General features: G+C 48.9%; 1 long non-coding RNA gene across 1 annotated transcript; it reads left to right on the forward strand.

The window, feature by feature from the left end:
• Nucleotides 1-2,923: 2,923 nt before the first annotated feature.
• On the forward strand, nt 2,924-5,406 carry LOC114095389 (uncharacterized). The gene is made up of 3 exons (XR_003583245.3): nt 2,924-3,042; nt 3,981-4,096; nt 5,125-5,406. It is a non-coding gene; the product is annotated as an uncharacterized lncRNA (long non-coding RNA).
• The last annotated feature ends 7,053 nt before the right edge of the window (nt 5,407-12,459 follow it).

Consider the following 12,459-nt stretch of genomic DNA (forward strand, 5'->3'; position numbering starts at 1 on the left):
ACTGTTACTACACTGAAGTCAACATGTAAATTCCCTGTGCCTCCACTGTCACCAATTTATTTACCCATCACCAGCAACCATATTAGTTACTCCTTTACTCCTTACTCTGGCACTCTAGAACCCACACACATCCAGCCAATAAACTAAGCAGATCAGTGTCTTTGTAAAAATTTATTTGCACCTTTCACGACAGAATGATAGTAAATAAAGCATTCAAAATCTATTCCTGATGTATTTATTTAGCCTTTTCTGAGATTACTAGACAAGCACAGAAAAATCCCAGAGCTCAGATGGGTGGAATGGACCTACAGTCCCAGAGCTGAAGGACTGCTTGAACCCAATCACTGAAAACGTAGCCTGGGCAACATAGAGAAATCCTCTCTAAATGAATAAATACCTAAAAATAAAAAATTCAAAGCTACTATATGGGTCATATAAAATAATCCCATCCAAGAAAGGTGTTAGATGTATTTGCTGTTCTTAGAATGAGAATATTAAATAAGCAACACTAATTGATTTTATCAACCAATTCAACAATAAAACCTGCCTTAAGTATTCTAGGTATCAAACAGTTTTTATTTGGTTTTAATTTTAGCTATACTCTTATAACTGACATTGTAAAGGGCTAGGGTTTAGAAAACAACACATTATTAATAAGAACTAATATGTATTAACTTTTTTTTATGGTTGTATCTGCCCTTTTATTTTACTTTGAAACAATGTCTAGCCTATTTGCCCAGGCTGGCCTACAACTGGGAATTCTCCTTCCTCAGCCTCCGAGTAGCTGGTAATACAAGTATGTGCCACATGCCCAGCTTTAACATGCCCTAATACCCTAATATTTTTATTAACTGTAAGTTATGCTTAAGTAAAAAGTTTACCAAATTATCTGGGATAATATTTTTACTGTGTGTGGGTGCGTGTATGTGTTGTGGAGGATGAAACCCAAGGCCTTGTGCATGCTACTCAAGCACTCTACCAGAGCTATATCACCAGTTCTTTACATATCATTATCATAACTGAATCAATATCATACAAAACTAATACCAAAAAAAAACCCTTTAAATCATTTATTTACCAATTACTTTTCTCCAGTTGATAAAGGAGAGAATGCAAATTTCTAAATAAATACAATCAAAAAGACCCTGCATGATATATCTAAGGCATGTTTCTACCCCTAAGTGCTTAACCAAAGATGCATCAATAGCCTGGTACCCTTGACAATACCGATGTAGTCACAGGTTGAAAATTATTATGTTAACGTTAAGTTTATATTAAGCACTTAGCAAGGCCAACAGGATGCTGAAGTAATCACGGTGCAATTAAATGAGTGATTTTCTAGTTGCATACCATTTCCCTGCCCTTGTGAATCTCTTAGCTGTTCTGAATTAAAAGAAACCGGGAAAAAATATATTTTAGAGTACAATCAAGTGACAATCAGTTTACCAAAGATCACAAAATTTACATATCAGTCGTTTCCTGCTTTTTTTTTTTTTTTTTTAAAAAAAAAAGAACAATCAGACTTTGATCCTCTTTTTTACTTGCAGAGTATTAGCAAAAGAAAGTCCTAAGGAACTACTGAACCTAAATCATATTCTCAAGGCTCAATTTTCTCATGAAGTTCATTTACGTGAACTACCAATTTATGTGAGCAAGAGGGGCAAATTAGTACCAGGCCTAGGACAACCACTGGACCTGATCTTTAGAAGGCATCCTGGCGGAAAAAAACAGAAACCCCACCCAGTCCTCAACTTCCTTGGCTTTTCCAGTCCCGGTTTTCTCTCGGTAAAACCCAGAAAAGCAGAACTTCCCCCTCGCTGCCATCTGAGGCCTGGTGCAGAAATTCAGACCGCTAGCTATCCAAGTACCTCCTTAAGGTAGTCTTAAGGCTCAAGCCCGCTCACAGACAGTAGACAGTCTGCTTTCTTGGGTTAAAGGAGGGCGACTACAGGGTTTGGCGGCCGGGTTTGTCAGGAAGCGCAGGGCCGAGCGGGACTGAGAATCCAGAGGCTGAGCTCCATCGAGTCCCAGGAACCACCCCCAGGGGAGGCTTGGCTGCCTTCGGTACTTCCCTGCCTCCTCCGCTCGTGGGAGGAGAGCGCTAGGCTGGGGCCAGGTCCCCCTGAGCTACTTCCTGGACCCAGCGGACTCGCCTCCGGACACTCGAGACGCCCCCGGCCCGGCTCGCTCGCCCTTTGCCCCGTCTCCTCCCCTTCAGTGACCCACCACCACAGGTCCCCTCCCATCTAACATGGCCGCCCCACCCGGCCCACCCCCTGCACAGCCTAACCAATTGGGGGGCCCGTGGCACCGCCTCCCCTGTACCTATTGGTACGGAGTCCCCCTCCCGCCTTCCCCATTGGGCAACACCGGATGCCATTCAGCTCTGAGAGCTCCGCCTCCGAGCCGCTACAAGCTGCTTTGAGAAGACATATAAACAAATCCCGAGAGGGAGGCCCAGCTCTCCTGTCGCCTCTGGGGCGGGGACGGAAGGGGGTGCGGCCACCCCCGAAACACCCCTGCCAGGACCCCCCACCCCAGCCCGCGCCTCCTCGTCTCCTGCCAGCTGGGCTCCAACCTCCGCGGCCCGGCCCTTCCCCACACGCCCCTCTCCTCCTCCCCCGCCAGCGTCGCCTCCCTCCCCTCCCAGCCCCTCCCACCCGCTCGCTGCTCTGACAGGCCGGTTGCCGGCAGCCGTGGCCCGGGGCTCCGAGACAGCGGAGAAGGACCCGGCGGACCCCCGGCGTTGCCCACCCCTGGCCTAGCCTGCCGCCCGCCCGCGGGTCCCATCCACCGCTGCCCCGCGCTTTTATGTAACCGTCCCGGGCCAGAGTGGGGGAGGGGAGCTGAGCCCCCGTGACCAGCAGGCGGCCGCCCGCGCTCCGCGCGCCCTCAGCCCGAGCCCCGGTCCCCGCCCCGCGCCGGCCCGGCCCAGAGCCCCGGCGCTACTGCCTCCTAGGCCAGCGGCCCTCCTCCGCCCCCCGGCCGGTCCCCCAGCCCAGAGCCCTACGAGCCCCGGACGGCGGGCAGCGGCACTTACCTGTAAGTGAGGGGGCCGCTCAGGGGCTGAGTCCGGTTCCACTGCAGGGGCCGCGGCCCCTCTCCATGCTGCCTCGGGTTTGTTTTGTTTATGTCCTTCCTGACGGGTTCCCGGAAATCGCGTGACTCGCCCCCCTCACGTGGGCCGCGGCGAGGAGGAGGAGGGAGGCGGAGGCCCGCCGGCCTCGGGCCAATCGCAAGGCGTTCTGAAGCTCGGCCAATCAGGGACGCGGCCCGGCCGGGCACCCCTGTCACGTGATGCCGGAGGGGCGGGTTGCCGGGGAAAACCAGGAAGAGCGGGTGTAGCGGGGGCTGGTACTTGTAGCTGCAGCGTGGGCGTGGGTCGTCGCCGGTGTGAGTCACGCTCTCACGTTCTTAGAGGATGTGCCTTTTTCAGAAGCTTTCCTACCCAGCGTTTTATCCGATTGCAAAACTACGCAGCGGGGCCTGAAGTGTCTGTTCGCGCATTTTACAGTTTTAGTTGTCCGAAACTTGAAGGGTTAAGGGAACATCGACGTTTTATGAGTGGCCTCCCCATTCTCCCAAAGACTGACCTTGCCTTCAGTTCGTTCATTGATTCACGGATTCAACTCACATTTATTGAGCAAGTATCCCCAGACCCAGGGATCAGCTTGACTGAGTGCACTTTAATAAGAGAGAACCATACACAACTGTACAAACAATACACATTCCAATTTTCCACAGCAACTGAAGTTTAAAATCAAAACCTGAATTGAAGAACTAGTTTGGGAAGTTTGAGCCAGGTTCTCTGACTTGTTCACATGATTCTTGCATTAAACCTCCATGGAGGGCTGGAGATTTAGCTCAGTCATAAAGCACTTGCTTAGCAAGTGTGAAGCCTTGGGTTCAATTCCCAGTTCTGAAAAAAAATCTCTCTTTATGGACTACATCACTGACTGTCCTCTCTCCTGTTACTACAGCTGGAAAAGCTTCAGCAGATGGCTCACTCTTCCCTTGCAACACTCCCCTGTAGACACTGCCTTTGCACCTTGGTTGCCATGGAAAGGACAGAGCTCAAGGAGACCTTTCCATCAAGGTTTGTTAATGACTGTTGCTTGCTCTGAAGTGAATGAAATCACGGCTCCTAATTGATTTGTGTTTCTCTGGGTTTTATCCAATCAGATTCTACCACAGTTAAAGTTGGCAGGAACTTGGGACTCTGGGACAACATTGGCTTGAGGTTCAGGAGGCTCCTCTTGTTCTAGCCACAAAGTGTAACCAACTGGCGTTGCCACTTCCACCTTGCTCCTGGGGAATCATTTACACACTGGAGTAACCTGAGTCAGAAAGCCATGCCTTACACCATTATGAGATAATGGGGAAAACAGAGCAGTGGAGACTTAGGGTGTCATCGAGTTCTTTAAAAATATATTTATTTTTTGATTAGGTAACACATTTATGGTACAAAATTCTAAAACATATTAAGTGGATATTAAGTCTCCCTCCTCCCAATGTTTCTTGCCACTCATTTTCCCTTCCCAGTTACCACCCTCTGGGAATCTTTCCAGATATTCTCTGGATATGGAAAATTTCATTCACTTTAAACCTTGATGTGTGGGAGACTGAGACAGGTGGATTGCTTGAGCCTGGGGATTCAAGGCCAGCCTAGGCAACATAACAAGACCGGCTCTCAAAAATAAAATAAACCTTGATGAGTTTGGAAGACTGCTCTTGGAGCCATGACCTGATTTGAGCTCTGTCACTGTAAGATGCCCTCTTCTCCATGAGGAATCTGGACTAGAACTAGATGTTCTTGAAGATCCTTCTAGCTTTATCAGTGACCCTACATCTTTAAAGACCCTACATCTTGAAACAGTTGCTGGGCATGCAGTACAGCTGGGAGCTTCAGAGCCGCAGGGGAAGCAGTTAAGGGAAGTCTAAAACTCAGGCCTTGCAAAAAAAAATTAAATCTTAAAAAAAAAAAAAAAGTTGCCACAGGTCCTCACTTTCCTATGGCTGAGTCCGCAGTGTCTAAGTCCTAATTAAAGCCGCCTGGGCCTGCCTGCTGGTTCTAGACAAGCTTTTCAAGTGAGTGTCACCTCTCTGGGCCTGTTTTCTTTCCAGACCCCTCTGGACCTGTGTGATATGTTCAGATTTCACAGCTTCAGAAGTGAGATTAATTAACTCGAAGCTGGAAGATCTCCAGGAAAAGCTGTATCCCTCTGACACTAAACACGGAGCTTCTTCCTGAGAAGAAGGGACTATTGCTGAGGGTGAACGTAAAAGAGACTCATTGACTGTCGCCCATTGGCACCCATCCCTCATTCATCTCACCCAAAAAATGTTCTTTGGAGGAAGAAGAAAAAATTCTTCTTCTGATCACTCAGTAGAACAGTGTTCTTTATGTGACAGGTCTGAGCCTCGGATTCTGGGGCTTTTTTTTTTTTTTTTTTTTTTGATACTGGGGCATTTTATCACTGAGCTATATCCTGGCCCTTTTTAAAATTTTTTTTAATATTTATTTTTTAGTTTTAGGTGGAAACAATATCTTTACATTTATGTGGTGCTGGGGATCAAACCCAGTGCCTCCTGCATGCCAGCACTCTACCACTGAGCCACACCCCAACCCCCTGGCCTTTTTATTTTTTGAGATAGTGTCTTGCTATGTTGTGATCCTCCTGCCTGAAGCTCCCGAGGTGCTGGGATAGCAGACATGTGCCACCATGCCTGACAAGCCTCGGTTTCTTTTCCCAGAAAGCACCAGATTCAGTCCCAAGGACCCTTCCCTAGTGTATCACTTATTAAGAATTTCTCAACACCCCACCTCATCCCCCAGCACCAAGCCTGCCATGGGATAGAAGCAGGCTGTGGTGTAAAGATAAAGATCCAAATCCTGTTCCCTTGGTGGCTCAAGATCCCTCTCTTTCATAGAATCTGGTTCCACCATGTCTGCTGCTTGCTTGTTTGGCAGGGGAGGAAGGGGTATTGGGGATTGAACCGTGGAGTTCTTTTTTTTTTTTTTAAATTTTTTAAATTTTCAGATAGGGTCTTACTAAATGCCCAGGCTGCCCTCAGATTTGCAATCCTCCTGCCTCAGCCTCCTGCATTGCTGGGATTAGAGGTGTGCGGTCCCTAATGTGTACATAGGTCCCTAATGAAGACATAGTCCTTGCACTAAAGGAACTGAGAACCCAGTGAGGGAGACTGACATGGAACCTGACCACATGACAGAGTTCATAAGAAGGGCGCTTGGTGCCTTAGAAGTGGGACACGTGTATTTCAGTGCCACTTCCCTGCTAGCTTGAGTAAGTTGCAAGTCTGCCTGATCCTTAATTCTGATCTAGCTTGCATCACAGGTTGATTTTGAAGATTAAATCACTGCTTGGGGCATAAGAGATGCCCCGTCCTCCACTTTCCAGGGAGGAATGTGACTGGGAGCTTCTCAAAGAGAAGCAGCCAAGGGACAGCATGGCCAGAAGTCAGAAGGCCACTTAACGTCCTGTCATCTTCCAAAACCGTTTAGGCTCTTTCGCTGACCAAAAAACTTGTCCAATGCCAAATCGTGTCTGGTTTGGGGTTTTTGAGCTTTGCTCTGTTTTCGTGAGCTGGGCTGACGCTCACAGTCAGTATCAGCAGCTATAACTGATAGCAAACCAGGAAGCCAGGCAGGGGAACAATCCAGTGTTTGTTATAGGAAAGACTCCCAGAGGACAGGTACAAACAATAAGACATTCTGTGGTGAGGCCAGAAGTAGGGTGATAAAAAGAGAAAGTGGAGGGATGGTGATAAGCAGCAGGAACCAAGACCTGCAGCCTGATAACAGCTTATTGAACTGCAATGGGCAGCACAGGACAGAGCCCAAGGCTGTGCGGCTGGACTCCCAAGGGCAGGAGGCAAGTCCTGAGAGGTTGCTAAAGGAAAGAAGTAGGAAAAAGTTAGGGGTCGATGCGACCAGTCGTTTGTTTTTTTTTTGTTGTTTTTTTTTTTAACCTGCAAATTCACAAAATCATAAGTGTCCCTCAGGATACAGGAAGACCCAGGACTATTACCACCTGTTTTTTAATTTTAGTTTTCATCTCGTTTTCCCAAAGCCCAGGCTTTGAGATGAGTCGTGGGAAATGAATGTTTTAGAACATTCCAGAGTTACAACAGTGAGCCATAAAGCGATCAGCAGACTTGAGTGCCAGCAGCAGGTTCTGTCCTGTGCTGAGAGGCAGCACCTGCAGTCTCACTGTGTCACTTCCCAAAGGACCCCAAGACTCCTGTGGGGCAGCCCGCCTTGCCATACAGACCCCAAGAGAGCACATCCTGTCATGCAGATCAAAGCCAGGCTCTGGCTCCAGGAGCTTGGTGCCCGGGCTACAACCAACAGTCAGTCCCATGTGAGGGGACACTTGTCCACCCACCTAATAACCTCGTCCCAAAAGAGGCAAGAGGGGAAGCCTCCCCTGGGAAAACTGGGAGATAGTGAAGGAAACTACAGGGGATCAGGGGGATTAGAACAAAGTAGGGACAGCTGTCCCCTCCTCCTAACAGAGGGAGTGATGAGAGGGTCAGGCTCCTGTAAAGGCCATGGGCGGGGGCACCCAGTGGGTGGTTTTCTCCTCTTCTCCCTGGTAGAGGACAGGGGAGTTGGGACTAGCAGAAAGCAGAGGTGCACAGTGCCCTTCCTTGTCCCACCCCAACCCCACTGATGTCTGGCAATGCTAATGGCATCACATGCCAGGGGCTGGGCACCAGGTAAGCACTAGATCGTTAGCTACTGTTGTTATTAAGAGGCCCTGGGGCTGGGGTTGTGGCTCAAAGGAAAGAGCGCTCGCCTAAGCATGCCATCTGTGAAGCACTAGTTCAATCCTCAGCACCACATAAAAATAAAACAAAAAGGTATTGTATCTACCTACAACAAAAAAGATTTTTTTTAAAAAAAGGCTCTGAACTTTTCTATGGGCCTGAGGAAAGCCAAAGACTTGCTCCCCTGAAAAAACACAAGTATGCATGTGTTATATCTGGATCTGAAAACATCCCCGAAGGCTCATAAAGGCTTGGTCCCCAGTGCAGCAAGTTTCAGAGGTGGGGCTTTGGGGAAGTGATAGGATCATGAGGACATTGCTCACCTGTGGATTAATCCATTGATAAACAGATGGAAGTAGGTACTATGGCACAAACCTGTAATACCAGTCACTCAGGAGGCTGAGGCAGGAGGATCTGAACTATGAGGTTGACCTCAGCAATTTAGTGAGACCCTGTCTCAAAACAATAAGAAGGGCTGAGGATGCAATTCAGTGGTAGAGTACCCCTGGGTTCAACACCCAGTACCACAAAAACAAAAACAGTACAAAATGGGGGAGATTATTCTCTGGTGTTTAGCATCAGATGCAGGTCCTACCTCTTGCATCTCCACAATTGTGAGCCAAAATGATTATCTTTTCTTTATAAAGTAGACTGCCTCAGGTATCTTGCTGCAGTCATGAAAAGGGAACTAAAATACCTGGTGAAAGGGCAGCAAAACCTTTGGAACAAGAGGGAACTTGATGTATTGTTAACCCGCTTTTCTAACTATAAAAAAGGAGTGTGTCCTACTTACCTCATAGGATAATGTAAATAGGCACTTGGTAGCGGGAGGTGAGGGCAGTGCCCACAGCTACCCAAGCCATGGTTGTTAAGGTGACTGTCCCTCAAACTCCTCCTCTTCCTCTGCCCACCTCTTAGGAGTGAGTGTTCCCCACTGGTCTCCTTATCCACACACAGCTTCAGCTGTCTTGGTGTCCCCCACTCCCCTCTCCAGCCAGGTCCTTCTTAACCTCCAGGCCCTCAGAACAGCTGCCCACTGGTATCTTCTGGTGTGGGTGTTGTCACACCTGGACTCCACGTCTACCCTTCAGGGAGCCTGGGTGTAATTTTTTCATGTCTCCCTGTCCCTTAGCCCCCCACCCCACATCCAGAAGGTCATTGAAGTTTATCTGTATGTGCTAATAAATGTGGCCCCAAGATAGATACTTCTGTTCAGGACACAGCTGAGGACACTTGCCTCTCCTGGACTCTGCAACTTCCTCCCTGGTCGGTGTCCAGCACATCAGCCGCACCCTTGCCAGGCTTCCTGGTCCTGCAGGTTTACTCTTAAAGGTCATTCTGTGCAAATCCCCCCCTCCTGCCTAGCAACCTGTATTTCTCTAAGATGCCGCGCTGCGGGGGGCCAGCCAGCTCCGCGTAAAGGCCAAACACTATCCCTGCCATTGGTCAAACTCCCTGGGACCACACATCCCAGCCCTGCCCCGCGGCAATCTAGGGCTTTTGAGAAGCACCGGTGCGGTGCGGTGCGGTTGGCTGGCACCAGCCCCACCTCCAGGTGACCACGCCAGCTGCTCTGAACCACACCCAACCCCGACGCTGGCCCCTGATCATTATTGTGTTCTCTTTTCCGCGAGGCCAGGGACCCAGTCTCTGCTGCTCCCCCTAGTTTAAGCAGGTGACCCACACAACAGAGGCTGCAGACCCCTCCTGAGTGTTGTGGACAGCATTCGGGGCTTGGAGAACCAGCCCGGCTTAGCTTGCGAAGTCCTGCTTCCTCCCGGGCCGCCTAGCAGGACAGGCTGTCTGCGCATTCTGTGTCGGGCTGGCAGCTCGCGAGCGCCAACGAGAACCGCACGTGCAGCGACGGCGCTCTAGACAGTCTCCCGGGGCCCTGGCTGGGCTGGGACCGGCTGCAACAGAAGCAGCGACAACGCAGCCTGAATGAAGAACTGGCTCTCGCCCTTGGCGGGGGAAGGACAGTGGGGCTTTCTCTAGCCCGTGAGACCCGGCCTCCCCTCTCCCACACGGTTGGGTCCCAGTTAAGGCTCCCTTTCATCGCCCCAGGCTGTCTGTCGCTGCGAGCACCTATGCGGCAGGCAGCAGCGACCCAGCCACCCCCTCCCCGGTTCCATATTCAGAACCCCTCAGTGTCTGACTGCATGTCCTCAGATCTCCAGAGCTCAGTTGCGGGAAGGCTGCGAACTAGATGTTCTCCCGACGGTCCCCTAAAAAACACTCCTCCTCCTCCTGTGAAAAAACACGTGCGCTTGTGGAAAACACACAAAAATCAAAAAATAAATAATTACATCCAACATTTTGGACTATTTCATACCAAGCTTTTTCTCTGCATACAGAAGTTTAAAGTCCCGGGTCTTTCCCCTTAATATAATATTCTCTTTTGTTATTACAGTAACTTTCATTGTTTCTTTTTATTTAACTGTAACATTTTCATTTGAGAATATGCTGAAAAGGAAAAGGGAAATTAAAATCATTTATAATTACCACCCAGAGGCAAAATTAGTTTTGTTCTTTTTGATTTCTTCTCTAGATGTATACTTCAGAACATTTGAGATTCCTTCAGCTGGGTGCAGAAGCATGACTGTAAACATGCTGCCTTAGCTGCTGCCACCAACGTCCTTCACACTGCTATTCTACCTTGTGTTTCCTTTGACAATTAGGAATTTTCTACAATCACAGCCACTCAACTAGAAAACTTGACAAATGGGCAGGGGAAGGCAATGAATAAGCTTCTGCTCAGGGCCACATCTCCACTTCAAATACATGAATTCCCCCAGCAGAAGACAGCTCTGGCACTGGGGGATGGGATGAGGAAACAATTCTAAAATGCCTAGATACATATCTTTAAATATAATTAAGATTTCACTAAATAAAGGAGCAGTTGACTCTTTTTAAATTTTTAGAAGATGAGATCCAAGGCTGAACGCTCCATTAGTCTGAGCAACAATTTACTATCTCATTTCTAATTTGCCTTGTATGGCCAAACACCTTCTATTGCTAAAAAACTGGATAAATGCCAGACGCAGTAGGAGGCTGAGGCAGGAGGATCACACATTCATAGCCAGCCTGGACAACTTAGCAGGACCTCGTCTCAACAAAATAAAAAAAAGGGCTGGGGTAAAAGTCAGCAGTAGAGTGCTTGCCTAGCATGTACGTGGCCCCAGGTTCCACCCCAGCTCTCCAAACAACAAAACACTCTAAGAAACCAATCGGTCCTCAGACTCCATCTTCCCACATGTGCCAGCAGCACCTTGTCCTGGTGTTAAGAGCTGGCAGCACCCAGAGGCAGGAAGGGTGTGGTCCACTGTGCTCTCTCTCACTCAGCCCAGGCCTGGGTCCTGGTACAGGTGCCTTTTTTCTTTTTCTCTAAGTACAAATGATTAATCAAAGAGAAGCCAAAATAGGAAGAAAAAAATCAGTTGGCTGTCCCTCTGGGTCCTCTTAAAAGAAAAATAGCAAAGAACCTTGAGGGTTTGGGTCATTTCTTTGGAAAATACACTTAATTTACAAATCATCTTCACATACTTCATCTGGTAAACACTGAGGACCAGAAAGCAAACTATGTGCCCAAAGTGACATAAATAGCAAGCAATGGAGTTAAATTGCAAGCCTGGGACTCCTAGCCTTATGACAGTCCCCGAGGCCATGCACACTCGCCTAGGTTTGCGGGGAGAGGGGCATTTTCCATGTCTCTCAAAAGGCTAATGAAGCTCTTCCCCAGCTGGGTCTTGGCAAGCACTACAGCAAGGGATTCATAGCCATCAACTCAAACTCTGCGCCAGGTCAGGTCCTGACAAGGTAGTTCCAATATTGGGAGTGAGGTGAAAGAGGGCATAGCCTGAGTTTGCATGTCAATAGCATTTAATCTTATCAAGAATTTCATGGACTGGGGTGTAGTTCAATAGTAGAACATGCACGAGGCCCCGGCTCAAATCCCTGCATTGAAAAAAAAAATTTCATAAACGAGGAAACTGAGGCTCAAGGGTAAAGTGACTTCTTGGGCGAAGGGAACTTATCAAGTTTCCCCTCAAAAACCCAGTGGAAGCCATCGTGCCCTCATTTCAACAGCAGCAATGAGGCTGGGTGATGGCTAGTCCTGGCCTCGAGGAGCTTGCAGTCAATCTTTCTGCGAGGTCTGTGATCCAGTCTGGCTGGGAAGGGAACCCTTTTCTTCTTCCAGGCAGTGGTGGGCTCCTGCTTTCTGCGGCACCCACGGGGCCTCCACAGGGTCCGGAGAGTTTGCTGGGTCCACAGCAAAACCTCACTGATGGACCAGGCCTGTTGCCCACTGTTATCAGAGCAGGCAACACGCTCATCTTCCTCGGCTAGCCACCAAGAGAAAATGAACGAGCAACATCATCCAGTTCACTTCCCAACAGCCAATTAGAGCAGTGAGAAGAGTGTAATAGATCAATAAAAAGTGACAGCAGACAGGGTTGTAAACTCTGCTCTCAGTTGTGCCACTGAACCAAAAATGTGCCAAACCATCGTCACCAACGAGAGGGGCCCCAGAGCTGCCCCCTCACTGCTGCAAGGCCTGTTACAGCTCAGGTCCTGGGCACTGGGCCCTGGTAGGCTCCACATCAGTGAGCGCCCCGTGCTAAGCTCAAGACAGGCAAATGCCACACTCAAGGGAAGTACCATTACACC

The sequence above is a fragment of the Marmota flaviventris genome, chromosome 5, assembly GCF_047511675.1.
Source record: "Marmota flaviventris isolate mMarFla1 chromosome 5, mMarFla1.hap1, whole genome shotgun sequence".
Classification (NCBI taxonomy): Eukaryota; Metazoa; Chordata; class Mammalia; order Rodentia; family Sciuridae; genus Marmota; species Marmota flaviventris.